Here is a 27,854-nt window from a genome sequence, read left to right as displayed (position 1 = left end):
ACTCCCAAGAGCTCACTACACCAAAATCACCCACAACACAAAAGCCTGAGGTTATTAGTGTTCCGATTGAAGGGACAAGATGCCTACCCAAGATTCAGTAGGATATAGAAATCATTCCCAAAAATCCTACAAAGGAGATTGTACTAAAAACAGAATAAATACCACCCCTAGATGTATTCTACAGTCTGAAGCATAGGGATGTGGTTAAAAGACAGAGGAAAAAGAGGAAAATTGATCAAGGACCTCTTGTAACTCCTCAGGCCGAAGTGATGAATGTGGTATGGAAGGTGGTTCAAGTCAATCCCTTTGAGGATTTAACTAAATTATCTTAGTATGCAGGGGCTTATATAACAACAACAATGTACAAAGCCTCAGAGGTCAGCCAGCTAATCAAGGAAAAGGATCAGAGGATCACTCAACTTGAAGTCCAATCGACAGAAGTGTGGAGCACTCGGAAGGTATGCTTTTGACAAGCAATCTAGTGGTTTTTCAATAATAATTGTAACCTTTTCTGCATGAGGAATTCAAAGAAGATAAAGGATTTTGATAAAATGTGCAAAAATAGACAAAGGAAGCTCAAGTGCTAATAATTGACGTTTTCTATGCAGGAAGACGTGCAAGCAAGGAGTTCCCGCCCAAAAGCAAGAAGCAGAGGAAAAATAACTGCTGTTCCTCCAGTAGGGAACCGGATGCGGACATGATCAAGCAAAATCGGAATTGAATAGTCCAGGAAAAGAATGCGGGATACCGGCTCGGCGAAAGCAAGAAAGATTGAACGATTAGCGAATCCCTCAGGATCTTTGATCCTGAGGGATCGCTGCTTTACTTATCTATGATTATCTAGATATCTCCGTCATTTCTTTTATATAATGGCACAACATCATTAAGCAAAGGGACGACTGTTTTTGTAATTTTACAGTTCCAGAACAAACTTTAATCATTGAGTCTCACTGAGACCTGATTTTGTTATACTTTTGTGGATGCGATTAATATAAAAGACTTGGTGTTTATTCTGTCTCTGCATCTGGAGTAATCTAAGGCGGTGTACCATTGGTAGCTAAGGGCCCGGCTCCGAAGGACACTTGCTTTTGTATCATTATATAGTGATTTGTGTGTGGTTTGTTTATCTTTATTACTTAGCAATCTGATGAATTCTTTATGTGATACGCTATGCTCTGTTATGATCAATGAATGAATGATTTCTCCATGTAAGGACTCTGCACTGTATAATTGGATTTACACAGGGTCGAATTGTATCTTTATTCAGCCATTTCTGTAACAGAGTGCTGGTATGAATGTTACTGTCATTGGATTTATGTGAAACAATATTTGTGGGATTTGAGAGTAGCGTCATTCTGTTTAGAAACATAGTTGTATCATTCAATATCCTCAGATTGCTATATTAATGTAGAACATGTACATACAGGTGATGGTTGTTGTTTCGTAAATCATTAAGGGTTGCTGTTCCATTTGATTATTGCTGTTCCATTTGATCATTGCTGTTCCATTTTACTGCTGTTCCATTTACTGTTGTTCCATTTCCGTTTTGCTGTTCCATTTTACTTTCCGCTGATTTATTTACCTGCCTTTGTTGTTTTGGTGTGAGAGAAGGCCTAAAGCTGTAGTGAGCCTCAGCAAGACGCTGCTTAGCTCCTATACCTAGAAGTCCATGCTCTAATTTCCCTTCTTTAATCAGTTTCTAGAGGGATGGGTTATTGCTTCCGTACCCTTGACTGATCAACTGTTTTGTGTGATTCCATCTTTTGGGTTAGTTTAGTCACATCTTAGCATCTGTTTTCCTTTGGATCTTCTGAACACTGTACTACTAAGCATTACTCGGACAAATAGCCTCGGATTGAGCTACTTCTTGCAATAACAAAACGTTCCCGGATTGACTTATTAATGTGGAATAATTAGCGGTGTGAGAGACCCTAGTTACAGCTCTACATTTTGGCGCCGTTGCCGGGGAAGGAGTATAGCCATTTTCCCTTTACGGAGTAGTGCACAAAGCTGCTAGGTGGGAGTTGGATTTTAAAAACGGAAGGTAAGAACCTGCGTACGGAGCATGTAAAAGCCCTGCTCCACCGTCCGCTCTCTTAGCAGAATTGCTGGTTGAATAGGATTTAGTAGTTTTTAGAGTGCATGACTAAGCAGAAAAAGCTAGAAAAGAATATCAAACCTCCAGTCAAACCTGAAAAAGCCAAAGGACCGGTGACCCTTGGCCGAACGACCTTCATAGACGAAATCTATAAGAAAACTGAATCTCAGCCGTCAGTAGGCCTCAGAAAGATTCATTCTAAGCAACCTACTAGTTCCCTTCAAGCTACAGCATCACCATCTGGAGCCTACGCTGAGGTGCATAGTCAGACTGATGAACAGGACTTCCAAGAAATTGAAAATTCTGTGTCAGAACGGCTGCAAGAAGGGAATTTAAGCAATCTTTGTGAAGGAGAAGGGGAAACAGGGGAAATAGAGGAACCAAGGTCTCCTTCTAGGATAATCCAATTATTAAACAGCCCAGATAGGGGGAGCGCGGCCAAAGTTAACATTGAAGGCACCCCATTCCCTCAGATAGAAATCCCAGATAAGGGAAGTGTCATTAAAACAGTTCCTGCCAAGGCCGTCCCTTCTCAACCTAGGAACACCCTCCTAGAAATTTCGGAAGGATATTGGCACATATTTGATCCAATGGCGCAGAATCAGCCAAATACTCAAACTTCTACATTGCAATATCCTATAGTAGATTCTGCTGCAAATGCACCCATGAAAGCAATACCTCTCCAACACATCCCGACGTTTCATGGACTTACATCAGAAGACCCCGATTCATTTTTATTTGAATTCGATGTGCTATGTAGAGGGTACGATTACACCACTGACCCCCAGAAATTAAAACTGTTCCCCTCCACTTTAAAAGGAGCAGCTCTGAGATGGTTCATGGGTTTAAGTGGTGGAGTCATAAACAACTGGGAGCAAATGAAAGAATCCTTTTTCAAAAAATATCAGGATTATTGTAGGTCGAGAGAGCTAAAAGATGAAATTTTCCAAATGACTGCCAGACCAAATGAAGCTTTAGAAGAATACGTAGAACGCTTCCAGTATAATTTACAGAGATCCCCCTATGCATCACTACCTCTGCCTGATAATGTGTTGAAAACTGCATTGATTAGAGGAATGAAAGAGCAGTGGATTGAAACATTGAATATCATGGGAAAAGGGGATATCTACCAAGAGAATTTTGCTGATATCATTAATTTATGCATTAGGAGTTCAAGAGGCAGCACAAGGATAAAATCAAGAGAATATGATAGGTTTGTTAAAGACAACAAAATATCAACAGAAGGGGTAACACGTGTAGAACTAGGGAATTTATTAGAAAATTTTAAAACTGATATTCTGGGGACATTAACTACTCAGCTTGATATTGTGCAGGCTAAACAAAAGAAAATGAAGGCGGAGCAAAATCTGGCAATTTTCTGCCCCCGATGCAGAAGAAAACACAGCCACAAAGAATGTCTGCTAGATACAGTCCAAACATGTGCTATCTGTACGAAAGACCACCTTACTGAGAGCTGCCCCTCACTTCCTGGATTGAAGGCAGTATACAAGGAAGCAGAAGAAGAATCAGAATGAGCATACTTTGTTAACCAACGTCGCCAATGGCAACCTAGGCAATCTGGTATGTTTTCGGACCCAACTTCTTCTTTCCAGCCTCCGCAGTATAATGCTCAGCAATATGGTATGTGGCAAAACCAATCTACACCCCCAGTCCCGAATTGGTCATCATAGCCGTTTCCTTCTCCGAATCCATGGATGAATCAGACAAGCCAATTCGGCTGGCCAAATTTTCCTTACACCCCACCATATTGGCAGAATAACTCATACCCTCCACAATGGATTCCCCCTACTTCACAAGGTTCACCCTGGCAGACAAATTGGCCAAGATCGACATATCAATCAACAGGAACTATTCCACTCCCTCAACCGACTCTGCCAGCCTTACAACAAAACCCCCAGTCTAATCTGAGGCCGCAACTCCCAGCCCAACCCAATCCCAATCCTAATAATAGACCAGTCCAATCTCTCCAAATTATAGAAACATCAGAAACTGGACTTGACCTAAGGGAGTGCAATGACCTTCAGTTACGATCTGGACGTATCATAGAAACAGAGGGAGACAAAACAGTTCACATTGAAGATCAGTTACCAATAGAAAAACCACCACAACAAGAGGGTGTAAATAAAGAACAGACCCATCAACAAGAAAATACATCCTCTCCTCCTTTCCCGGAACGATTAGTCATACCACGACCAGTACAACATCCAGACTTTGACATTCTGGGAGAGTTACAAAACCTGTACATAAAAATTCCATTCCTCCAAGCCATTCAAGATATTCCTATATACGCAAAAACTATAAAAGAACTGTGCATAAAAAAATCAAGGAGGAATACAACCACTAACCCAAGAGTCCAAGTAGTCGGCACCTTATCTGACTTATTATCGGGAAAAGAGACACCTATCAAATACGAAGATCCCGGAAATCCAATTGTGACTGTCCAAATCTATGGCCAAACCCTGACTAACGCTTTAGTTGATCTAGGAGCTGCAATCAATATTTTGACAACCTCTACCTGCCAAAAACTTGGCATCACATCAGTAGAACCTACTTCTACTTTGCTAGAATTGGCAGATCGACCTGTAGTTCGACCAAAAGGCACTCTATATGATGTCATGGTCTCTGTAGACTCCTGGGAATATCCAACTGATTTCCTGATAATTAATCCAAAAACCCGACTGGATGGACATCCGCTAATACTAGGAAGACCTTGGCTTGCTACTGCCGATGCCTACATTGGTTGCCGGCAGGGAAACATGACTATAACTAAAGGACCAGATGTTAAAAATCTAGTTCTATATCCTCCAGCACAGCCAAGCCTGCCAATGATCAAAACCAATCAGTATCCTGTGTCATACCTTACTAACAATATCAGATCCCCATTGACTGTACAGAAGGCTTTAGATTTTAAAGATCAAATAGAAGATGATGCCATCAATAACTTTATTAGTCAAACTGAATCTAGATCTCACACACAATGTTTTATGATAGAGGCAGCATTTGATAGTGAGCTAGAGGAAGACCCTTTGAAAGACGCACATGACCAAACAATACCAGTGACTGTTGTTGCCAATAGTAAAGTAGTGGAAATTGAACCTGGTAAGGCCCTAAATATCAATGCCAACCTTACACCAGACCAAGAAGCAAAACTTGTAAATCTGTTACGAAAATATCAAGGAGCATTTGCGTGGGATTACCCTGACATGAAAGGGATCGATCCCCAATTATGCACCCACCACATCTACATAGAAAAAGATGCAAGACCTGTTCGTCAGCCGCAAAGAAGACTTAACCCCCATCTAAAAGAGGTAGTAAAAGCCGAACTTCAGAAACTTCTAGATGTTAATTTCATCTATCCCATCTCCGACAGTAAATGGGTCTCTCCCTTGGTGGTGGTACCCAAGAAAAATGGAAAATGGAGGATTTGCGTAGATTACAGGGAGTTAAATAAAGCCACGCAGAAGGATCACTTCCCTCTCCCGTTTATAGACCAAGTATTGGACACTTTGGCGGGAAAGAAATTTTTTTCTTTCCTGGACGGCTTCAGCGGATATAACCAAATCCAAATCACCCCTGAAGACCAGGATAAAACTACCTTTACTTGCCCTTGGGGAACGTTTGCCTATCGAGTTTTTCCCTTCGGCCTATGTAATGCCCCTGCTACATTCCAAAGGGCTGTCCTTAGTATCTTCGCAGATCTAATAAATGACGGACTTGAAGTGTATATGGATGATTTTACACCATATGGAGATGATTTTGACCCAGCTCTAGATACCCTGGAAAAAGTCCTACAACGTTGTATCGCTACCAGACTTTGTCTGAGCCATGAAAAATGTTACATGATGATGACAGAAGGGCTCATTCTAGGGCACTATATCTCAGCAGCTGGCATCCAGGTAGACCCGGCTAAAATCCAGATTCTTTTGCTTATTCCTACCCCCACTACTCAAACGGAGGTACGCAGTTTTCTTGGATTTTCTGGGTATTACAGATGATTTATAGAACATTACTCACGTATTGTTGCACCTCTATATGCTTTAACTGGCAATGTTGATTTCTTGTGGACAAAAAAATGCGACCAGGCTTTTAAGGAATTGAAGAAGCTTGTATCAACAGCCCCAGTCCTTCGAGGACCCAACTGGAATTTTCCATTCCAAATCTCATCTGATGCCTCGGATATAGCAATTGGTGCAATTCTAGGGCAAGAAGAGGATAAGAGACCATATGCTATCTACTATATCAGCAAAAATTTATCCTCTGCCGAACTCAATTATACTGTTACTGAAAAGGAATTCCTGGCTGTAATACATGCTGTTAACAAATTTAGACATTATATCACAGGCTATCCCGTTGTGTTATATACAGATCATTCTGCTATCAAATATTTGGCAAATAAACTTGTTACGAAAGCTAGAATAACGAGATGGTTGATCTTATTGCAGGAGTTCGACATCACAATCAAGGATCGACCTGGCAAGGAGAACCCTGTAGCTGATTTCCTCTCACGAATACCGAAAGCAATTGAAACAGCAACAGTGGAAGATCAATTTCCTGACGAGCACCTGTTTGCTGTTGCTGTTCGAACACCCTGGTATGCTGATGTCGCCAATTACCTTGCAGTCGGTAAGCTACCAAAACACTTAACCCCTCAGGAACGTAAGCAGATTGTTCAGAAGAGCACTCGGTTTTCGTGGATTGGAGGCCATTTGTTCCATACAGGGGCAGACATGCAAATCAGAAGGTGTATTCGAGAAGATGAAATCTTCGACATTCTAAAAGCTTGCCATGACGGGCCATGCGGGGGACATTTCGCTGAAAAAAGAACAGCACATAAAGTATTGCAGACGGGATACTATTGGCCTACAATTTTCAAGGATGCGAAAAAATTTGCACAAGCCTGTGACAGCTGCCAGCGAGCAGGAAGACCTGGCCAAGCCGATGAAATGCCTCTGAGACCACAATTGGTCATTGAGCCATTTGAACGATGGGCTCCGGACTTCATTGGGCCCATTAATCCATCATCAAATCAGAGGACATACATTCTGGTAGCAACAGACTATGTTACTAAATGGGTCGAGGCCGAATCATTACCTAAGGCTACAGAAGACTCTGTGATACAATTATTGTTCCATTTGTTTGTACGTTATGGACTTCCGAGAGAACTAATCACCGATGGTGGACCACAATTTGTTGGAAATAAATTAGCTGCAACACTTAACAATTATCATGTCCAACATAAGATCACTACCCCATACCATCCGCAGGCAAATGGGCAAGTAGAAAGTAGTAATAAGGTAATAGAATCAATTTTAACAAAGACCATTGCATCGCATAGGCGTGATTGGGCCACTCGACTACCTGAGGCACTGTGGGCCTACAGAACCACATGGAGAAGTACTACAGGCTATTCACCTTATCAATTAGTGTTTGGAAAGCAGCCAATTTTCCCCATATAATTCGAAATCCGAACGCTACGAACTGCACAGGAAGTCAGCCTAGATCTGAGTGAGGCACAAATCAATCGATTACAGCAGATTAATGAATTGGACGAAATCAGGCTCTCTGCATTACAAAATACAGCATTGATTCAACAGCAGCGAGCTAAATGGCATGATGCACTTATGAAGAATAAAGTCTTTCATGAAGGAGACTGGGCTCTGTTATACGACTCTCGGTTTCAGGACTTCCCGGGGAAACTCCAGACTCGATGGTTAGGACCATACGAAATCCAGAAGGTACATGACAATGGGACCCTTACCCTGATCACAATTGATGGTTCTGGATATGCATTCAAAGTAAATGGCCACCGAGTTCGCCTTTATCGAAAGCCACTCACTCGGGAATCCTTCTGTCAGCAGCTGCGACAAGATACTGATATGGAAATCTTAGGAGAGGAAGAGAAATCTTCCTCACCTATAATTTAAGAAATTCATTTTTATAACTTGTACATAACATCTTGTATATATGTTTTCTTGATTTTTTTGCTTATATTCCAAGTGTTTTTGCTGTTCCTCTGCAAAAGGAGCAGCACTAGTGTGTTTTTGATGTTCCTTTGCAACACTTGTGAGATTTTGTTGTTCCTTTGCGAAAAGGAACAGCACTGGTGTGTTTTTGCTGTTCCTTTGCAAAAAGGAACAGCACTTGTGCTTTTTGCTGTTCCTTTGCGAAAAGGAACAACACTTGTGCTTTTTGTTGTTCCTTTGAGAAAAGGAACAACACTTGTGCTTTTTGCTGTTCCTTTGTGAAAAGGAACAACACTTGTGTGATTTTGCTGTTCCTTTTCAAAAGGAACAGCCTTTGCGAGTTTCTGCTGTTCCTTTGCGGAAAGGAACATCACTTGTGTGTTTCTACTGTTCCTTTGCGAAAAGGAACAGCACTTGTGTGTTTCTGCTGTTCCTTTACGAAAAGGAACAACACTTGTGTGTTTCTGCTGTTCCTTTGCGAAAAGGAACAGCACTTGTGTGTTTCTGCTGTTCCTTTACGAAAAGGAACAACACTTGTGTGTTTCTGCTGTTCCTTTGCGAAAAGGAACAGCACTTGTGTGTTTTTGTTGTTCCTTTGCGAAAAGGAACAGCACTTGTGTGTTTTTGTTGTTCCTTTGTGAAAAGGAACAGCACTTGAGTGTGTCTGTTGTTCCTTTCCAAAAGGAACAGCATTTGAGTTTCTTTGCTGTTCCTTTCTCAAAAGGAACAACATTTGCGATTTTCTGTTGTTCCTCTCAAAGAAATGGTATCCTACGAATGAATTCTTCTCTCAGGAATGCCATCGACATGTTTTTTCCCTTATGGAGGATGCTCTGCCCCCATGTTCTCCTCAATCTTGTAGATACAGCAATGAACTTATGCGGTGAACATAAACCATGATATACCGAAATCAGCACATCATAAATCGCTATCACTATGAAGCCAGTATGTATAAGAGGACAAGAGGAGGGACGTGAACTTTTCATCTTCGCTGTCATTGTCATTTACCGGTACCATTGTCATTGGTGATCTTTATCATGACAATTCCCCTAAAAATATTTTTTGATCATTACTTAGGAGTAAGAACGAACGATTTATATCTATCTATTGGGATCGTAAGACTTCTTCCACCATTCCCCGCTCTTAAGGAGTGTGGAACCACCCTTATGTGAAAATAAACAAGAGAGGTGCTCTGCAAAAGAAAACAAAAACAAAATATGAAAATTGTCAAATGCAGGATAGGGGGTCTCAATAAGAGCCGGCCTACCATGATCATAAGGGTGGAAGCGAAGTGGCATTCCCATAACGGCCACCACACCAAGGATATGGTCCGAAGGTAAATTAACAAGCAAACCTTGGAACAGGGGGTCTCATCGTGAGCCAGCCTGACCACGTTTCACGCCTACCTTGTGAATGGCATTATGGCTATCTGGTCACCAAGCCAGCATAATGGCCTGCATTTTGACAAAGCACTCTTCAGAATATACACAAAGGATCATGGTTCCGGAGGGTGAAATAAACAACTCTGCCAAGGTTATGAACCCCTGTTGGCAGCAGAGCTCTGTTAATGGCATAGAAGTCGTAATAATTACACCAACAGGTATGATATTAAATTCTTCTGTCTCTTATCCTTTGCAAAGATCATATGTCATACCCGATGTATATATCGCATGAATATTTATTACCACCAATCATGGCAACGGAACTGACGGTGACCACTGGAGAACTTCGTACGCTTGACAGACGTCCCATCCCCTAGCTCCTCATTATATCACGCAGGCTCTTATATAAAACGCGATCTACCTTTTTGCCTCGGTTTCGACATTTCATTGTTTTTCTAAAACATGGCATTATTTCATATGCTGTACTTTATGATTGGACCTCCGACTGGCTGCTGCTCCTCTCTTTGATGGCTGGGGACAGCCTATCAGATCGCGAGGGGGAGGTAATCTCATTACTCCATGATTACGTGGCTGCACACCATTCGGGCGAGATAATGTACGAAGGAATGACATGGTTTAACGGTATGATGCTTCCACTCTACGGAAATTGCCATCCACGATCTTTTTTTTCGTTGCATGCTCGGTGATCTTTTCCAAAACTTGGCAACGATCATCTTCTCTGTGTCGCACACACCGCAAGCAGTTTTTGTTCCATTTCTGAGTAGAATCATGGGCGGAAAGACGGTCCGAAGCGAAACTCACAAGCTGACAGTTTCCGCTGCTGCTCGCAAAATCCTGGAAAACGTAGGATGGTTGAATTACTTCAGCCGCCTGCAAGAATCAAATGAAGCCGTGGCGTTGGAATTCCTGCAAAATTTGCAGGAAAATTACTCCATATTAGGAGGAAAGCGGATAGCAGTTGCAGAGGATATCACCGCAGAAGTCTCAGGATTACCAGCTGCTGGACCCATATGGACGCCGAAGAAGGAAAGATTACAAAAAGCTATGGAAATTTTCCAGGACGAAGGCCAAAGCTTGACAGTCAAAGGGAAAGGAGTTCTGCCGGCAACACTAGGGGAACCCTGGACCGAGCTAGCGAAGACAGTACAAAGTTATATCACCTGCGAAGGGAGAAAAGACGTGGTAAGACCTCGTCACCTGAAACTTTTAGCTGTTTTAAAAGGAAAATGTTCTGTAAATCTCCCTGCACTTTTAAATTCGCTACTACATGACGCGGCCCAAAGCCTGAGGAAGGCCCAGCACATAGATGCAGTCGTTAGCCACCATGGGCTGATTCGGTTGATAGTGAGCCACAGTCTCACCCAACAGCAAAGCACTTGGGAGGAACTGGTCACAATAGTCGAAGGAGGATCGGCTGCACCACCCCCAAAACCTGAACAGTCCTCTAGCACGCCGGAACGAGTAGAGAAACGCAAGAAGTCAGCAGCAGAAAGACATGCCGCTTCAAAACGGAAACAACCTTCCGATACGCCAGAACGACCAGAGGAACCCACAGAACCTGCTGGCACACCCGACCAACCTGAGAGACCAAGGAAGTCAGCTCCGCTGGCCCGGATATGAGGAAGGTTGGAAATAATTCAGGGAACAACGGCCCAGCCAATTGAAATTGCGGACGAACCTCCAGAACCAGAAGGAGGATCCTCCGAAGGAAATGCTGAGCAATCAGGGCCCGGGACTGGCCAGCCGGAAGAGGAAGAAATGGTTATCGAACAGAGTAACCAAGAAGATGAGCACTCTGAGGAAGAAAGGGCCACCGAACAGAACAATCAAGAAGATGAGCACTCTGAGGAAGAAAGGGTTACCGAACATGGCAATCAAGAAGAAGAAATAGCACAGCTAGGGGGTAGCCCATTGCAGGACCCTGTAGGTGAGGAGGAATTGGCAGTAGTTCTGGCCAATATGGGGGAATATGGCCAGCCCTCCAGCATAGCAGGCGTCCCTGACAGTCCCGCAGAGGAAGAACTACCCGAGGAAGTACATGCAGAAAAGGCAGGAAAAGAAAACCTGCCTAGTTATGATAATGAAATTGAAGACAAAAATCAGGGACAGTCTATCCCCAGGACGCTGGAAGATATCCCAGATGAAGAAGGAGCGGGCTTAAGGGCCAAACCCTCTGCCGAGGCAAAGGAAATTAAGAAACTAAGAAAGAAACAGCAGAGGCTGTTGGGCACTATAGCCAGGCTCCGGCAGCAAATTCAAATTCTGAAAGCCAATTTGAGAATACAAAGGACCACAAGGAAAAGGAGGAGGGCCACTACAGCAAAAACCCCGAGGACAAGAACCCGTTTTGTTGGTCGAAACCCCATCAGGAGACCTACTGCCGAGGAACAGTCTGCTGTTCCAAATGATAATGAGGAACAGGGTGCTGTTCCAAATAACATAGAGGAATAGACTGCTGTTCCATCTGACCCTGGAGAACAAACTGACATTCCAATTAAGGGAGAAGAGCAACAAGATGTTCCAATGGCAGGGGGACCTCAGCAGCCTTTCATTTGTTTCAAGAAGGAGAAAGAGAATAAGGAGATCCAAACAGAGGCACCACCCTCGGGGGTTATTCAGGTTCTGAACTCTAAACAGTGCAATAAAAAGTTTCAGGCAAAATTCCCGGCCTCTACGGCTCAATGGAAAAAAGATCCAAAAACAAGAAACTTGCACAGGATGATGAAGCAAGCCCAACAAGAAGCTGAACAACTAAGAGAGCAAGCAATCCCCTGGGAGAAATACGAAGAATTACAACAGCAACTTCGGAGTATTAGTCAATCCGAAAGCCAAGCCTTTGAGGGGTGGCAGAAGGAACAAGAAAAGGTTGCTAAGGTAACTCGTCGATTAGATAGTGTTGTTAAGAAGATGGACATTGTGAGTTCCTTATATAATGACGTTTTGACTTGTAGGGCCCCTGCTAAAAATTATGCTTTATTTTTTCTTGAAAGATATTTGAGATTGAAAATAAAAGCCGTTAGGGCAGGAGCACCTATCCACATCAACACTGTTAATGATTTTATAGATTGTTGCAAGCATTATGGGGTTAAGGTTCAAAGGTTATTGTACGAGTTTTACTTGCACAACCTTGTGCTAGACCACGAAACTGATTTAAATCCTGGCCCTTTTGTTGGCGATATACACTTCCAAGCCTTCATCTCATTTGGGGTTAATCAGCTGAAATGGCTCAGAGCTTATAGCACCTTTCAGAGACAAGAAAATAGCCTAGACTTGTGGATACAAGCTGAACCTAGAAACCCAGTGACGCTATGGAGAGAGCATAGGAGTCTTATGAGGATCCCAGGTGTCATCGAGATAATAGGACCCATGCACGAAGACTTGATCCGAAATGGTCTGGAATATTTCCTGACTATTAAAGATCTTGCCCTCGATGCTGCAAAATTTCGATACCGGACCTCTAGTCCAAGCATCCAGCTCAGGGAACCATTCAAATATGAGAATTTTGAGCTGGCTGCAAGCCGGTTGAACCTTTATGGGGAACAGATTCTGCAAGCAGGGCCATCCTGGTTGGGGTATCGACTTCGCAGTCCAATTATTTGGCACCCTGCACCCGGATATCAGGCCTTGTATGAGATGCCTGCAGATCAAATAGATCAGTTCTTTGATAATCTAGTTGCTCATCACGGTTGTCGGCCTCCTCAAGAGATCCCTTCTCCGGCCTATTCTCTCACCGCCTTGCATGTCAACTACAATGTTTTCATGAGGCCATGAAACAGGGTAAGCAGGGGGGTGTGTGGAGCACTCGGAAGGTATGCTTTTGACAAGCAATCTAGTGGTTTTTCAATAATAATTGTAACCTTTTCTGCATGAGGAATTCAAAGAAGATAAAGGATTTTGATAAAATGTGCAAAAATAGACAAAGGAAGCTCAAGTGCTAATAATTGATGTTTTCTATGCAGGAAGACGTGCAAGCAAGGAGTTCCCGCCCAAAAGCGAGAAGCAGAGGAAAAATAACTGTTGTTCCTCCAGTAGGGAACCGGATGCGGACACGATCAAGCAAAATCGGAATTGAATAGTCCAGGAAAAGAATGTGGGATACCGGCTCGGCGAAAGCAAGAAAGATTGAATGATTAGCGAATCCCTCAGGATCTTTGATCCTGAGGGATCGCTGCTTTACTTATCTATGATTATCTAGATATCTCCGTTATTTCTTTTATATAATGGCACAACATCATTAAGCAAAGGGACGACTGTTTTTGTAATTTTACAGTTCTAGAACAAACTTTAATCATTGAGTCTCACTGAGACCTGATTTTGTTATACTTTTGTGGATGCAATTAATATAAAAGACTTGGTGTTTATTCCGTCTCTGCACCTGGAGTAATCTAAGGCGGTGTACCATTGGCAACTAAGGGCCCGGCTCCGAAGGACACTTGCTTTTGTATCATTATATAGCGATTTGTGTGTGGTTTGTTTATCTTTATTACTTAGCAATCTGATGAATTCTTTATGTGATACGCTATGCTCTGTTATGATTAATGAATGAATGATTTCTCCATGTAAGGACTCTGCACTGTATAATTGGATTTACACAGGGTCGAATTGTATCTTTATTCAGCCATTTCTGTAACAGAGTGCTGGTATGAATGTTACTGTCATTGGATTTATGTGAAACAATATTTGTGGGATTTGAGAGTAGCGTCATTTTGTTTAGAAACATAGTTGTATCATTCAATATCCTCAGATTGCTATATTAATGTAGAACATGTACATAGAGGTGATGGTTGTTGTTTCGTAAATCATTAAGGGTTGCTGTTCCATTTGATTATTGTTGTTCCATTTGATCATTGCTGTTCCATTTTACTGCTGTTCCATTTACTGCTGTTCCATTTCCGTTTGCTGTTCCATTTTACTTTCCGTTGATTTATTTACCTGCCTTTGTTGTTTTGGTGTGAGAGAAGGCCTAAGGCTGTAGTGAGCCTCAGCAAGACGCTGCTTAGCTCCCAGACCTATAAGTCCATGCTCTAATTTCCCTTCTTTAATCAGTTTCTAGAGGGATGGGTTATTGCTTCCGTACCCTTGACTGATCAACTATTTTGTGTGATTCCATCTTTTGGGTTAGTTTAGTCACAGCTTAGCATCTGTTTTCCTTTGGATCTTCTGAACACTGTACTACTAAGCATTACTCGGACAAATAGCCTCGGATTGAGCTACTTCTTGCAATAACAAAACGTTCCCGGATTGACTTATTAATGTGGAATAATTAGCGGTGTGAGAGACCCTAGTTACAGCTCTACAAGAAGAACAACAAAGGATTAATCAGCTTGAACAGTAGCTAGCAGAGCAAAGATAGAAAAATGAGCAACTAAAAGAGTAGTTGAAACTGGAGAAATAGAAGATTGATAAGCAGACTCTCAAAAAACAACAGGAGTTGTCTCAATAACCAAGCAGGCTTCAGATGACAATTGAGCAGGAAAAGAAGGCCAAGGAAGATCAAAGTGCACAAATGCAATTATAGATAGAAGAGTACATGGGTTATCCACAGGTTAGTGAATTTAGAAAAGAAGCCTTTGAGAAAACCAAAGCCTTGTCCTGGCAGTTGAACATCCTTTGCCAAAACATGTCATTGGCCAACCCATTGTGCGATATATCTACATCGCTAATTGAGAACGCAGTTGATGCCAGACTGGAATTGGAAAAAGAAGATGAAAGGATAACAAATTTTCTTTCTTGACAAGATTCCATAGAAGGAAGGGCTGCCAATTTTCCAAAGATACAAGAATCGCACAAGGAAATCCTATTTTTGGAATGGGAGTCCTAGTTAATGTAAGTCGAAAGAGAAACTTCTAGATCAAGAGATGAAATGAATGGTGTAATCGAATTAGTAAATAACAGTTTTCATATGTCTAATTTGATATCTGATTGCTCTCCAGGTAAACTCTCGAAAGCAAAGACATTGGAACATCATTGGAGACAGGAGCTGGCAAGCAGAGAAAAATAGATCAGAGAAGTGCAAAACTTGACATGGGACACATTCTGTTTTTTTCTAGTCAAGCCACATAGCTAGCAGGTGGCCATGAAATGCCTTTCTGATGCAGTCAACTGCATGATTCTCGAACTCTCCAATGCCACTTACACAGCCCAGCTACATTCCAGGATGAGTCAACCTCTAGAAATCTAGCCAATGCTCGCAATCTATTAGCTACAAGCACAAGAAAGGAAGTTGATTCAATGAATTAGTTCAACCGCTATTGCACTAGTACTTTTATAGCAAATCCCAGATTTTCATGTCTACAGTTAGAACAACTCATAGCGATTTTTGCTGATAGTTAGTTTTTCTTTTTATTATTTAAGACCCTTTCATGTATTTAGAAATGGTCCTCAATTTGTATAAGATTTGACTTAAGAAGTTGCACTTCTGTACTTCTAAATATTTTCTAATCAAAATTGGATTAAGATTCTACATTTTTGTGAAAGAAGCTTTTTCAAGACTTGCACTTTTGCATCTTCTAGAGGTTTTTTCAAATAGGAAAGTGGAGTCAGAGTGTTGTTTACATTGGAAGGATTCAAATGCATACTGTACTATTATCACTGTTTTTGTCTTATTTCTTTATGCGAATGAACATTTCTTAAGTTGCTATTGTTGATATATGTATGCTTGTTCAAACGATTCTTTATTATATCATTTCTGAAGATTGATAATTGTTTATTTCAAAGGATATATGTCAGTGATATATATTGTGATGAATGCGATAATGTTTTTATAATTACTTTGTTTAATTTCTTAATCAAAGTAATCATTATATGAATACATCTTTCTATTTACAGATAAGCCATATTTATGATTATTTTTCTATTTGAAACAATCAGAAATTGCATTGTTAACAGGGTACCTGGGTTAGATTAGAATATTTGTATATTTTTGAATTGTAGGATAAAACACTTATCACCTTTGTTACACATTATAAAAAAATCACCCATCAATTCATACATCACTGGGAAACGGGTCCCATTATATCTAGTCGGAGCCACCATACCAAACGGAAAAGGAGCTACACGAAGGTCCAAACCGGGTGGTTTTCCCCAATGTTGATGCAGTGATTTTAGAGGCATTAACAGGATCTAAGAAGGAAAATCCCAGCAGATCCACACTGGATGGAATGGCTATGGAAAACTGAATATTCTTTCCATGCTATTACCTTGAACCCTAAGTAGCTGCAATCTGCGTATGTTAGTTGGTATTTCAAAATATTCTTCAGGGTCAGTCCCATGAACCATGCTAATTACCCGCACTTGAATTGTCCATTTGGAGCTGTTAGAATCAAGATTGACAATATGTCAAGGCTTTTAAAATAAAAAACATGAGAAACACAAGTTTGATAATACAACCCTATTTTGAAAGTCTATCGAAAGCATCAAAATACATACAAGTGAATGGTCAAACACAATGTTATCTGACCGCCAAATCCAATGCAAAATTTCTCTTTTTGCGATATCTCTGCCCAGGTCTCGAAGGTGTTCGTGCATTCTTATATGGTTTTCACTGTCCATCTCTGTTATAGACATATTTGGGCACTGCAACCCCAATCACATATGTCCATAAACTAAAGGCTTCTAAGCCCCTATTGTTGGGGATTTGATTTCTTAGTTATTCCTAAATTTCATTGTATCATGAGATAGACCTTCTCTCCATCCTACATTCTTCCTCTTCTTGGTGTATCTCCCCGTGAATTTCTGAGTGGACAATGGAAACACAGATAGAACGAGAGTGCTTTATAATAGGTTGCATATTGCACTCTCGAGCAAGGGGAGGAATGAACCCCACTCAGTGACCCTTGCATCTGAAAGGATGGTGAACTCAAGGAATACTAAGATAGGACAAGGGATAAAGAAAGAGGGAACAAGGGTTAAAAGTGAATAAAGCAAGCAAAACCAACCTACCATGACTACTAGGATACTCAAAGAAAACAATGAACCACTAAGGAGTTTGCTAAAGGGTCTTTAAGTTGACCACCTCGATGAAAACATAAGTAATGGAAACCATCAGCCAACCTCAAGGAAAAATAGAGGAAGCAAGATTGAAAGGCTTGCATTTTAAATGAAGTGTAAAGGACCTAAACTTAAGGAGAACAATGCACCTAGAGGTGACCCAAATATAATAATCGTAAAAATAGACAAAACAACGAGACAAGGACCAGAGCTAGAGCTCCAAAGAAAACAAAATCAACAAAAATAAAGCTAGGGAGAAGAAGACACCGAAATCAATCCCCTGAAGAAATTCTTGTCACCATGACTTGAGATATGTGGATTAAAGATGAATAACTCTTTGATGAAATGAAGTAGAGAATTGTATCCAAAAATCCACGCTACTTATCTTAATCCTAGACTTCCTCCTAAGCCAATTTCTTAGCCTAAATTTGCAACACATCAAATAAACCACCTCAAACATTCCCTCAACGCAAACAAAAAGTTGGTTTGGCCTTAAGAGCTAGATACAAGGGGAGTGATCATTCCAAATTGCAGAATATTTCCTTTCTCACATCTCCCAACAATTATTACTTGCCATGCCTCTCTCCACCTTCATTATCATGATTGTAAATCCATCACTATTTGTACTAGCTTTAGAGGAATGGAGCACTGACGAGACCACCAAACCATCCAAACACCAACCACATTGGATTCAATCATTAACATGTTTGGACGAATTTTCATCTAGATCGTTTTCCAAGTGTGTGGGTGGTTATGGCCATGATCTCCACTCACTATCACATCTTTAAACATTATCATGGCTATATGTCACCCCTATAGGAAAATATTTTATAAAATTATTTAATATTGATGAATTCATTATTTAAATTACTATCTTTTCATTTGATGTATCTAAAATGTAGTAATAAGTAAAGAATATATATATAATCCTTTAATGATTACATTTTATATGTATTTGTATTATTTTATTATATGATATTTGTATTTTAAGAAAAGAATGTACGTTTTGTTAATTTCATATTGATGTAAAAATTTTCAATTTTAATGTATATACTTTATTACATTTCAATTTTGTTTTATTTTAATTATATATACTTTATTATGTTAATAATGTTGTTTTTGAAGTTGAATAAGATAAATGATCTTTATTATAAAATAAAATATATTCATTTTTATTATATTGGTTTATAATTTTTTTTTTTTAAATTGTAAAATTAATTTTAAAAATAAATAAAACTAATTTTAAAATAATAAATTATGTAAAAACTTGAAATTAAATTATTAATAAAATTAAACTTAAATATTAAAAATAACATAATAAAAAAGATTTATTATTTTATAAAATTAACTCGTTACACAATGAATAACTGTCCATTTCAAAAAAATTCAAACATACCGTCATCACCCTCCCTCCTTAGCCTAACGGTCTTACGCCAGCCTGTCACCCTCCCTCCTTTGCCTAACGGTTCTTAGGCCAGCCTGTCACCCTCGGATTTAAAAGTTCTAGGAAAACTGCATATAATATCTGCCATTAAATTCAAATGTATGTTAGAGAAGCGGCCTTTGTTAAACGAGGAGGGAGGGAGATATTTTTGGTTTTTGTTTGCCAGTAATCCATTGAACTTGTTTTTCTCTCTTGTCTTGTCTTGTGTTGTGTCGTGTTAGGCATGGCCATGTCTATTGTTTTGTTCTGAATTCTTTCGTATTGCTGTGTTGTGAATTTTTTCACTGTTCTAGTATTTTATTTTTTTCCTGTGTTATTTTGTTGGGTTTTGATATGTGAAAGGAGGATATGAAGCTATGATACGAAGTATGATGAATTTAGCAGATTGAAAGAAGAGGTAATCTATGTTTCATTACTCATGCATGTATTCTGTAACAATTGTGTAGGATATTTTATTCTAGAGGCAGAGTTTTCGGGCCTGATCTATGTTTGAATTGTAATAATGTATGTATTCTAGGGGCAGAGTTCCAGGCCTGGAGGAGAATCAGAGCCAGAGTTTTCGGGCCAGAGGAGAAAGAGCCAGAGCTTTCGGGCAGAGGAGAAAACACGGAGGCGGGGTTTTAGGGCAGAGGAAATATTTCTGTTAGCGAACCCAGCCCTGGTCTTAACAGCAGAAACAGAATTTCGCTGTTGCAAGTAAGCTTTTAATTTCTGCAACTAGTTTTTAAAGAAGGTGTAGTATTTGACCTCAAGTTTACATTCATAGAGTGACGATAAAGATTAAAATTCATGGGTATACCAAATTTAAAATGAACCTGTGTTTATTTTTTACTTTCTTAGTTTTTGTTAAGTATTTAGGAAATTATTATATTCTCCAGCCCTGGTTCTTCTACTTTCTACCCAATTGCATTTGAACATAATTTCTCTATTGCTACCCTTTTGCATTTAAACATAATACATCAGGCGTTAGCAGGGGTGGGGTATCGGGGAGGGCAATCCGCTCCCAGCTGCAGGGGGAGTCCCTTGTCATGCTTTACAGACAATTCCATTAAACCCTTCGTTGTTCAGGTAGCGATTTGGCTTTACCTGATTGATTATGTGGAGTGGAGTTCTCCCCTTATTTAGGGTTTGTTTCTTATGCTCTGTACATAAGGAGTTTTTGGAACTGCATTTCTCTCTATGTATTTGTTTGCATGAACTACTCCTCCTACTGTTGGGCAAACCAGTGAAGCAATAGAATATACAACAAGTGCCATTCATGTTGCTTCTCTACTAGCTACCCTTGCTTCTTTCGTTCCTGGCACATTAGCTTATTTTGTGGCTGGTCCTGGATGGTGCCGACGGGGTTGATTCTATGTTGCGGAGCCCCTTGTCCTGCTTCAGCTAAAATATTGATGACTTAAGTGAATTTTAGCATAACTTTAAATCTATCAGCTAGGATCGAATAAATTAATTATATGAAGTAAAAGCTGATGAACCTGAATCAACTAGGACCTAGGTACATATGGGCATAACCTTTTCACTAAGAAGACTGGTTTTCCTGGTGAAAACCTTGGCAACTATTTGGGGTTGAGATTATAGTGGGGCATTACCGATCCCCCTTATACCCTGTATTTCACTTCAATAATGGACAACTTTGTTCGCAACTCTTGTTATTGGATAAGAAAATCCACTTTCTGAGGCTGTAGGTGTTGCACTGAAGGCCCTTGATATGCCATTAGGCATTAAAGCATAATTTAGAGGCCAATTGAAAGAGTTGGGTGCAATATGAGACCTAAGGAAATATTTTAAACCCAGATTCGTGGCTGACCTTAACGGGTTTTGTGTCATCAGAAGGCCACAGAGCTGGCAAGTGTATTGGGTCAGGGTTTATCACCGAGATCCACAGTGCGTCGCATGGAGAAATTCTTTTGCTGAAGCAATGCATAGCATCCACAAACTTTTGTGTGATGCTATACATCAATTCTTGTAAGCCGAAGAAGATTAGAGCACGTCTCAGTTTCCCTCATAGTTTTTTAATCTATATAACCATAAACAAATGATTGGTTGCACTACAACACTATTCCTAGACTTTAGATGAGACATAGATACGAATGAGAAGTTGCGTCACCAATATCGAATCTCAAGAAGTTGCATCACCAATATCGAACTTCCTTTGTCTTACTTACTGCCAGGTCTAAGGGCATCCAAGAAATAAAAAAACTGGTTATGGGACATGATATTCTTCTCAATCTCTATCCCAGTCACAAACATCTGAATCCTAATCTTCATCACCAGTTTTTGGGATTGCATCTCTCTGTATGTTTTTGTTTGGATTAATTGCATCAACTACTTGCTCCACTGCAAGAAACTCATAATCTTCACCACTAGGTCTTGGAACTGCGTCTTTGTGTATGTATTTGTTTGGATTAATTGCATGAACTACTTATCCTACTGCAGGGTAAACCACTGAAGCAACAGAGTATACAACAAGCTCTGGTTCCAGTTTCTTATTCTTTCTGTTTTTTCAGCTTGTTGTGTTCAGCTCGTTGCCTTCAACACGATTCCTGCACTTTAGATGAAATGTCAATGGTGTAATTACAGGTTCCTAAACGAAGAGATTTTCGAATGAAATCTTAATATAGTATTTTTTTAGCTTTTAGGGCTTCTTACTAGAGATTTGCTAGTGAAATCATAATATATTATCTTTGTTTTTTAAAGAGTAATTTATTTCATAATATAGTAGTTGTTTTAAAGAGTAATTAGCTAAATAAAGTGCATATAAAATCAATAGGTCTTATCTTAAAATAAACTACATATAAAATCAATAGGTCTTACCCTCTACAGCTAATTCAGCTGGATTTTGATTAATTTACTCTCTGGACTGTACAAATGTTGACCATCAGCGTTCTATTTCAGATTATTGCTTTTTCATGTTTTTTACTGGGACAGATAGCCTCGGTTATAGGGATTTACACTTCCGTCCTTTTCCACAAGTTTCTTCATATAGCAGACAGGCATTTCATATGTCAAGGTCAAGGTTGTAAAACTGTTTTGAAAGCTCATCTCTCTGGACATTTCGGTTTGATCCACCAGACACTGAAATTTTTGTTACTGTACTTTAAAAATAAAAAGAGAAATGGCTTAACCCATTTGAGTTCTAGCTGAGCGTTGTTAGCAAATAGTTATTATCTTTCTTTAGCGAAGCTGCTGCTAAGTAGTGTAGTGCTGCATAGTTGTTCAACAGACACTAGCTTCCTGTTGATCCGTAATCCAGAAAAGAAGCATCACCCTAACCCCTGTTTTCTAAAAGCTAAGTCCTCCCAACGCCGTGTTTAGAAACTGGCTTTAATTCGTTGACTATATCTAGCGCCAAGCTATCGGAATTCACCTTTTTGAACCTCGGCTGCGGCTTAACAGATCGACGAGAGATTTCTTTGAAAAACCACATCTTTGAAAAACTTCTCATTCGCTGGTTTCGTCCAAGAAATTCTCATCTTTAGGGGAAAAAGGCGCTTAATTCTGTTTTTATTTACTGAGACTTGATGATTTCCATATCTTTCAATATCTGAATTGAATGCGGGTTCTCTCTCCTTAACTCACCTTAATACCCAAGCCAGTAGTCGTTTTTGTTGCTGTACTTCAAAAATAAAAATCAAATGGAATGGACGATTTCTCTTTGGTAAAAAAATCAATAGGTTTTACCTAATGTAGCCAGACGGGTATTGTTGAGCAATTTACCACCTGTGTTGCTGTAAGTTTAGATTATCTGTATTTAAGTAATTAAGTCAAAAGTCAAATAAAGATAGATATGAATAGCTATTAGCATTTTTGGTTTAAATTGTTAAAATTTAAATTAATGTGTCTAATCAATCTATATATGTTTTTATTTGTTTATTTTTGATTTAGGGGATTTTGTAAATTTTAACCATCTAAAAATTTAGATAATAAGTTTATTAAAATTCTTTATTATTAATATTTTTTTCTTTTTTGGGTTTTATGCAGGGGAATAAAGGATGATCGGGACTCACTCATAATACAAGGAGATGGAATGTGATATTAAATTAGTAGTAGAAAGATGGATAGGTGATTTTTCAAATTTTAACAATATATAAATTTAGATAATATGTTTATTAAAATTTCTTATTATTAATATGATTTCCTTTTTTTGTGTTCTATGCAGGAAAATAAAAGATGACTCGGGATCATAGCACAAGGAGATGGAATGTGATATTAAATTAGTAGTAGATAGATGGATATGTAATGTCATGATATATAATTTTACTTATTTACTTGTAAATCATGTTGAAGAAAAACTCAAAAGTGTACCTTAATAACATTAGTATTTTTTTTGAGGGAGGGGGTTTTCCCTTCCCTAGTGTCCTCATCAAAACCATGGCCATGGCTATTGGTGAGGAATGTTTTGTGGGTGTGTTTTTAGAATTTTTTATTTTTTTTCTTTCTATAATGCATGTAGTAATAATGGAAAATAATAATAATATTGTGTTTAAATATGTTGATAAAATTTGGTTGAAATTTCAATTATATTATTTTAATACTTAATTGTGAATTTAATATATATTTTTAGCTTGCCTTGAAAATCATTTCTATAATTACTTGTATTTTAACAATATGGTTTTAAATTTATAATATATGTGTTAATTAATTGATATCTAAGATAATGTTATAATTCTTTTAAATAATACAATTATTTTATAGACTGTTTCAATCAATACAATTTACAATTTTCAAAAATTTAAATGGCCCCTAATATCCCAATACATTTCAAAAATACATGACACTATGACAATAATCATAAATTCTTTACAACCCTTATCAAACACTCTACATTTTCAAAACTCATCACAAATATTCCTTTTTAAATAAAATAAATATATTTAATTGAAAATAATATTTTAAAATTTACTCTTAAATAAATTAATTAAATATACATTTCAAAAGTTATTTTATTAGATGTTTTATGATGATAGAAGTTTAGATGCTTATTCTTGTGTTGCATGTGTTTACTTCTTTGTTGTATTGTGTGTTTATTTGTCTGTTGTATTTTGTGTTTTCTTGAAAATCAATTTTATAATTATTTGTATTTTAATGTTAAGGTTTTAAATTTATAATGGATGTGTTAATTAAATGATATTTCAAAATAATTTTATAATTCTTTTAGATAATACAATCATTTTGTAAACTCTTTTAATCAATACAATTTACAATTTTAACTCATAATGTCACAATATATTTCAAAAATACATGACACTACCATAATAATCATAAATTATTTACAACCCTCATCAAACACTACATTTTAAAAACTCATCACATACATTCCTTTTTTTATATAACATAAATAAAATAAATATTCTTAATTGAAAATAATATTTTTAAAATTACTCATACATTCCTTTTTTTATATAACATAAATAAAATAAATATTTTTAATTGAAAATAATATTTTAAAATTTACTCTTACATAAATTTAATAAATATATATTTAGAAAGTCAATTTATTACAAGATGTTTTATGATGATAGAAGTTTAAATGTTTGTTTCTGTGTTGCATATGTGTTTACTTCTTCTTTGTTGCATTGTGTACTTATTTGTTTGTTGTTTTGTGTGCTTGTTTGTTTGTTGTGTTATGTGTTTGTTTGTTTGTTTGTCTTTGTTATGTGTATAATTTTACACACATAATTTCATATGTAGGAATTATATTTCAAATGAGTTGAGTGTTGTATTTTAATTTATGTTGATGCTCAATTTAATAAAATATATACATCTTTTTTGCAAGTACCACTAATTGATATGTAAAAATTATATTTCAAATGAGTGGAATGTTGTGTTTTAAATGTGTATATTTCTTGTATAATGTGTTTGTTAAGTGTATTTTATTTTTACCTGTGTTTGTGCAATAATTTTATACACAATGTTATATGAGAATGTTACCTTTCAAATAAGTTGATTTTTGTATTTTAATTTATACTTTGATTCAATTTTACAAATTTTAATTGGTATACATTGAGAAAATATAAATAGCCATAACAATATGATGATACATTTGAAAAATATAATCATTATGACATCATGGCTATGAATGATAAACGTATGGAACATTTACACTTACAATGAGATAAATGCTTAATTCTATTAATATTGATATTCCATTTAATAGTATTTGTATTTTGATTTTGTATTATATGTTCGTTATTAATTGTATTATTAAGTGTTTGTATATTTCTAATAATTTTATGTATACATAAAATCATATGCAAAAAGCTACATGTTGTATTTTGATTTATATTGATATTTAATTTAATAAAATTATTTTATGTAAGAATTATTAATTAATATACATTTCAAAAATATAAATGACTATGAAATTAAATAGTATTTTAATTTTAATTTTGATTTAATTTAATAAATTTGATTTTTTTACCAGCACTATTAATAAATATATGTTTAAATTGATTTGAATATTCTATTTAATTGACATTAATGTTCAATTTAATAATATAGTTCTTTTCCTAAATATTATCAATGAATATACGTTCCGATATCTTATGATATAATTCTAAATATTTGTATTTTTTTGTATTATAAATTTGTTAATTGCATTTTTATCTTTGTGTTTGTGTTTGTATTTGCACATTAATTTTGTGCTTACATAATATCATATGCAAGAAATTGTTTGTTGTATTTTTATTTGTGTTAATGTTTAATTCAATATGTTTTTTCAAGAACTATGAAGTAATATACATTTGAAAATACACAACTACGAAGTGAATTTTAATTTATATTTTGATTTAATTCAATAAATTCTAATTTTTTGTTAATTAATATACATTTAAAATGATGAATGATGTATTAAATTGATATTGATGTTGAATTCAACAATATAGATTTTTACCCAAGTATTATAAATCAATATATATATTAATATAGCATGATATAATTTTGAATATTTGTATTTTATTTTGTATTACATGTCTTTTATTATCTCATAATGGAGGCTTCTCTCATTCATGATTAAAGAAACTCTTCGTGATAAATCACATCAATGTCTTAAGATTTACGTAAAGATAATGAGATGCAACGGACACATGACTATAAAGTTAAACCTTAAATGTTGAACTTTCATTTATATTTTGGTTTAATACAATAAATTTGAATTATTTTTATTAATTAATATACATTTATAATGATTAATGGTGTATTTAATTGATATTGATTTTGAATTTAATAATATAAGTTTTTTTCCCCACTTATTATCAATCATTATACATTTTAATATTTTGTAATTTAAATCTAAATATTTTTATTTTTATTTTGTATAATATGTTTTTATTTTGTATATATTTTTTGTATTTGTATATATGTAATAATTTTATGCATACATAATATTATATGCAATAAGTTGAAAATTGTATTTTAATTTATATTGATCTTTAATTTAACAAAATTATTGTTATTTAATTTATTAGGTAATATACATTTCAAAAACATAGAAAAATATTGATCAATTTAACATAATGAATTTTTTTGTGGATCAAAATTTCAATATTTTATGATATAATTCTATTATGTGTTTATAATTTTATACATCAAAAATATTATATATAAAAGGTTCAATATGATATTTTAATTTTAAGAGCTTAGATTGCCTATTGGTTTGATCTTTTCACATGATAAAGAGGCCAATAACCTGCCAAATGGCTCACTTAATGGAGCATTTATTTTGAGGGGCGTCCATTATATCAGAGTTAGAGGGGAGGCACAATGGTTGTGGGGGTGGGGTGGGGGGTAAAGTTTATTTTGCGCAATGGTTGTGGGCGTGGGGTGGGGGGTAAAGTTTATTTTGTCCCAATTCTAACATTGAGAGAGGAGGGAGTCAAGAATGCCTTAGATCCCTATCCAGATCTATCAATGAAGCACTTAGATTGGGGTCACGATTAGCCAAATGGTTAGCAAATTTATTTCCCTCCTCACGAACATGAGAGAGGAGGGTGGCAGGAATTTGAATTAGGAGCTCTAGTATGCTTGTTACTCGAGTTCCAAATCTCAAGTTATTGGTTGCTTGGGATGGGTTAGAACCACATTGGATTCTTTGAAAAAAATTTATTATTGCTTTCAAATTTCCCTCCATGATGAACTTGGAGTAACACTTTGCTATGGCCATGAAGAGGCCTATTTCAAGTGCTTAAATTTCTGAAACAATGTTGGTAGTGTGAACGATTACTCCCACATATATGGGAGTGATTTGAATGTGTCCTAATTCTAACATTGAGAGAGGAGGAAGTCAAGAATGCCTTGCTCCCTATCCAAATCTATCAATGAAGCACTTAGATTGGGGTCATTATTAGGCAGATGGTTAGCCAATTTATTTCCCTCCTCACGAACATGAGAGAGGAGGGTGGTGGGAATTTGAATTAGGAGCTCTACTATGTTTGTTACTCGAACTCCCAATCTCAAGTTATTGGTTGCTTGGGATGGGTTAGAACCACATTGGATTCTTTGAAATATGTTTATTATTGTTTTCAAATTTCCCTCCATGATGAGCTTGGAGTAACACTTTCCTATGGCCACGAAGAGGCCTTATTCAAGTGCTTAAATTTCTGAAACAATGTTGTTAGTGTGAATTATTTCTCCCACATATATGTGAGTGATTTGAATGTGTGCATTGTCTAAGAAATCTCCATAGCTAATTAGACCTGCATTCCCATTAGAGGCATCATCAAAATTTTGTTTGATGAAGTCAATGTGAGGGGGAGACCAGTAGGTAGGGCTAGAGGGAGAGGAAGGGGGGAGGTGAAAAGACATAAGAGTTGAGATGAGGAGAGAATCCCAAGGAGAAGAGGATGATTATTTCGACATGATTAGAACCCAGTCCTTATCATCCCAATAAAGAAAAATAATTGATTTCCTTAGGTTGTTGAGAATAATTTGCTAGA

General features: G+C 37.3%; 1 long non-coding RNA gene across 1 annotated transcript; it reads left to right on the top strand.

Annotated features, from left to right (window-relative positions):
- The first annotated feature begins 22,903 nt into the window (after nt 1-22,903).
- On the top strand, nt 22,904-23,197 carry LOC149212807 (uncharacterized). The gene is made up of 2 exons (XR_016250270.1): nt 22,904-22,983; nt 23,081-23,197. It is a non-coding gene; the product is annotated as an uncharacterized LOC149212807 (long non-coding RNA).
- The last annotated feature ends 4,657 nt before the right edge of the window (nt 23,198-27,854 follow it).

The sequence above is a fragment of the Pinus tabuliformis genome, chromosome 1_1 (assembly GCF_031772625.1).
Source record: "Pinus tabuliformis cultivar Carrire ecotype Pingquan chromosome 1_1, CPIR1, whole genome shotgun sequence".
Lineage (NCBI taxonomy): Eukaryota > Viridiplantae > Streptophyta > Pinopsida > Pinales > Pinaceae > Pinus > Pinus tabuliformis.
Note: the sequence above shows the minus strand (reverse complement) of the source record. Positions and strands in the feature narration are given on the sequence as shown.